The sequence below is a fragment of the Chiloscyllium punctatum genome, chromosome 52 (genome assembly GCF_047496795.1).
Source record: "Chiloscyllium punctatum isolate Juve2018m chromosome 52, sChiPun1.3, whole genome shotgun sequence".
Classification (NCBI taxonomy): domain Eukaryota; kingdom Metazoa; phylum Chordata; class Chondrichthyes; order Orectolobiformes; family Hemiscylliidae; genus Chiloscyllium; species Chiloscyllium punctatum.
Window position 1 is genome coordinate 19100847 of NC_092790.1, and position 4475 is coordinate 19105321.

Sequence of the window (4475 nt, forward strand, 5' to 3'; positions counted from 1 at the left end):
TCTCTGTCAGCTCTTTCTCAGCCAGGTCGGGCCGGGCTGTATAAAAAAGGAAGGGGAGGCAGTTCGGCTCTCATTCAGCAGCGATTGGAGTGAAGAAACGTGATGTCTGGAAGAGGTAAAGGAGGCAAAGGCCTGGGAAAAGGCGGAGCGAAGCGGCACCGCAAAGTGCTCCGTGATAACATCCAGGGCATCACCAAACCAGCCATTCGGCGCCTGGCTCGCCGTGGCGGGGTCAAGCGCATCTCGGGTTTGATCTACGAGGAGACCCGCGGGGTGTTGAAGGTTTTCCTGGAGAATGTGATCAGGGATGCGGTCACCTACACTGAGCACGCCAAGCGCAAGACGGTCACCGCCATGGATGTGGTGTACGCTCTGAAACGCCAGGGCCGCACTCTCTATGGATTCGGCGGCTGAACGTAAAGCGACCCTTTTCCAGCGAACCCAAAGGCTCTTTTCAGAGCCACCCAAACCCTCCGATAGAGAGCGGAGACCTGAGGACGGGGAAGGTAGTACACAATGAGGGGATTGTTACTGTAGCCGATTATTTCGCGTTTCTCGCGACTTTTACAATTATTTCAGTTCCGAAAATGTACTATTACAGTGTTCTACGGCACAGCAGAGAACATTCGGAGTGGACGGTTCACTTTGTTGCCGTTTACCGTGCCCAGTGAATTTATAATTGCAAGTATTCCTACAGTGTGGATAAGAGGCTGTTCGGCCAATCGAGACTCTACTGTTGTGCAACCTGATTATTCCATGTAAATAATCGCTTCGTAACTTGTAATTGTAAGATATAGCAGCAGCATTAGGCCATTCCGCCCATCCAGCTTGTTCTACCATTCGAACATGGCTGATCTTTCTCAAACTTCCCGTAACCTTCAATCCTCTTTTTTTTTCGTGAATATCTGTCCATCTCAGTTCATTACTGAGATGTATCAATATGTACCTGGCTGTCCATGCCATGAATGATAATTTGTTTTTTTGTATTGTGGAACCCGGTCATTAATGTTACGTACTACAGTATTTATATTGCCCAGGTATAACACTCTGGGAGCCTGCGGATGTGTTTATGGGGCGCGTTCTTTCCATCTGCCCGATCAGGCAGGGACTACAAATTGTCTTCGGGCAAGTATTAATTTGAATGAAATAAAGATTACTGATAAAGTGTGGTTCTGTAATTTTATCGGTGTACACTGTTTTAACTTTTAAGATGTTTCAATCGGCGGTTTTTCGATTGATTCACGGCGGGTACAAGTTGCGTTGCTCATCCAGAGGGAGCAGGAAGCGATAGTGGACATTAGTACTGTATTTAGATCGGAAGTTAGTTAGAAACAAAAACGGTATTGGGTTCGATATTTCTGGAAAAACCCCATCTCCTCATTGACTTCTTTTGCATTAACATGGCTTGTGGTGAGGTGGAGGAAGGTGGGAAAGGGAAAAAATGGCGCCAAGAGACCAACGGCTTATTTTCAAATTTGAAAATGCCCGCCATCACGTATAAAAGAGCAGGAGGCTATACAAAGGAGACTGCATGTACACGTTGATCGGTTTTTCGGTTACGAAACTAAACTTCACACAATCTCACTTTACCGCATTCCCTCCGTTTACAGCTGAAAAATGACTGACTGCTGTTGAACACGCTCTCTCTCCAGAGGCGAGCGAAAATAAGAGTAGAAATGAACCGAGCAGAGAATAAATTGTAGAGGAGTATGTTGCAGAGACAGTGGGAGGATTCAGCTCTTACTGATGCAGTTAAAGAAAACGTGAAGCCAAACCCGATCGGGAACATCCGTGGCACTCTTCTAAACTTATAGAACATTGATCAAACATAAAGATGACTCAGGCAGTGACCGTGCAATGAGAAATGATGTCGTTCCAGACACCCTTACTATGATATAATCTTCCTCTGCTACCGCAGACAGTAACAGTATCCGATAAAAAATGATAGAAATGTAGCGATGTTAGGTATAACGGCCAGGGATCTACACATGAAAAGTAAAGTAATTCAATCAGAGAGTTTAGCTCCTTTCATAGATGCTGTGAGTGGCTCTTAAAAGAGCCTTTGGGTTGTCTGATTCAAGAATAGTCTCTTCACTTTTTAGCAGATCCAGCAGCGGCGGTTTTCTTGGGCAGCAGCACGGCCTGGATATTAGGCAGCACCCCGCCCTGAGCGATGGTCACCCCTCCCAGCAGCTTGTTGAGCTCCTCGTCGTTGCGCACGGCCAGCTGTAGGTGCCTGGGGATGATGCGGGTCTTCTTGTTGTCCCGGGCCGCGTTGCCGGCCAGCTCCAGGATTTCAGCCGTCAGATACTCCAGCACCGCAGCCATATAGACCGGCGCTCCGGCACCCACACGCTCAGCATAGTTACCCTTTCTCAGGAGCCTGTGAACACGACCCACCGGGAACTGCAGGCCAGCCCGGGACGACCTAGACTTCGCCTTGGCGCGACCTTTCCCACCGCCCTTTCCTCTTCCAGACATGGTTACAATCTCACCAGCACTTTTAGAAAGAATGCTACACTCGGCCCACATTGCGGCCCCTTATACCTTCGGGAGGAATGATGGGGCGGCCGTTTCGGATTGGTCAGTATCTCCTAATGTTGTTTCAATTCCCAATCAGAAATCTGCTTCATTCCCACAATCGGGTGAGGGCCGAATCGACAGGCGCCAAATCATCAACCGCTTTCTTTCCAATCTGAAAAGCCCGCCAATCTCCAAACAAAGGAGTATGTTTTACCTGAATAATGAAGTACAAAAAAAGAAAGTTTAAAAAAATTAATACTCATGTTAATTTACTTTTAGTTTACAAATGTGTACTTCACACGGTCTTACTCTCCCTCATTTGCCGATATGTGTCCATTTCTGATCTTGAGTGGGTTATTTTCTAAACCTTGAGAAGAAGCTGAAACAAAACAGGCCAAACACTGCAGCCTGCAACCTGTCTTTTCTTTGCACATTTTAATACCACCCCGATATGCTGATGAAGCAGCATACAACATTCTTCCGGCTCAGCATCGAGGGCAAACAATCCTCCCTTATCGCTCTCGATCAGATTCAGCAAAAGCTCCACGCTTCAGTCCGGCAGCTGTGTCGGTGTTCTCTCCGTTCGGTTTGAAAGTATCTCACCGACAACAGGACGCTTTATTTTGCATTGCGAAAAATCGGATCAAACCCGCGCATTGGAAATGTAAAGTAAATCAGAAGGTAAAATCGTGAGACGGAAAGACGTGGGCATTTATCTGCCAGGGGTGAACAAGCAAGATGAAAAATGACTCACTGGCGCTTGATCTGCTCTCTCCACCCCACTCCCAAATAATTTGCAAAGCACATATTAACACAAAAACATATAGCACTAGAAGTTGAAATGCCTCATCAAGAATCACATGGAAACTAAAACAAACAACTCAAAGAAATGGTTCAACTGTTTCAGGAAGGTTGTGGGTGGCTCTTATAAGAGCCTTTGGGTTGTGGATGTGTTTGTTTCAGTGCAATGCGGTCCTTCACTTGGAGCTGGTGTACTTGGTCACCGCCTTTGTACCCTCCGACACGGCGTGCTTGGCCAGCTCCCCGGGCAGCAGCAGCCGCACGGCGGTCTGGATCTCCCGGGAGCTGATGGTGCTGCGCTTGTTGTAATGGGCCAGGCGGGAAGCCTCCCCCGCGATGCGCTCGAAAATATCGCTGACGAACGAGTTCATGATGCTCATGGCCTTGGAGGAGATGCCGGTGTCGGGGTGAACCTGCTTCATCACTTTGTAGATGTAGATGGAGTAACTTTCTTTCCTGGACCGACTCCTATTCTTACCATCCTTCACTGGCACCTTCTTGATAATTTTCTTCACGCCCTTCTTGGAAGCTTGCTGTACTTTCTTCTCATTTTTTAAAATTTCGAAAATATTTTATTCATAAAATATTTTGATAATCTGTACAATTGATCATGCCATACATACGAAAACATTCCATTTCTTGGCATACAAAGACAGAATAATCATTCATATATATATATATAAGTCTGTATGATTACTACTGCTGAAAATGTGTTGCTGGAAAAGCTCAGCAGGTCAGGCAGCATCCAAGGAGCAGGAGAATCGACGTTTCGGGCATGAGCCGTTCTTCAGGAACCCTTCTCCTGCTCCTTGGATGCTGCGCTTTTCCAGCAACACATTTTCAGCTCTGATCTCAAGCATCTGCAGTCCTCACTTTCTCCTGTACGATTATTATCCACATATTTAGCAAGGTGATCAGCAGCGCCCCTTACTACGTCGGACCCCTGTGCTTAGGCATGCAGATGTTACACGGTGGTCTTTCCCCACCGCGCCTTGACTGCAGCTTCATCAACCATACCGCCTCCCACTTTCAGACACAGAATAAGGGAAAGCGGGCTCGGAGTTCCCTCATTATAGAGGTAAAAACAATAACTGCAGATGCTGGAAACCAAATACTGGATTAGTGGTGCTGGAAGAGCACAGCAGTTCAGG

General features: G+C 47.0%; 1 pseudogene; it reads right to left on the reverse strand.

Moving 5' to 3' along the window:
* Nucleotides 1–2003: 2003 nt before the first annotated feature.
* LOC140470819 (histone H2A-like) lies at nt 2004–2489 on the reverse strand (annotated as a pseudogene).
* Between the last annotated feature and the right edge of the window lie 1986 nt (nt 2490–4475).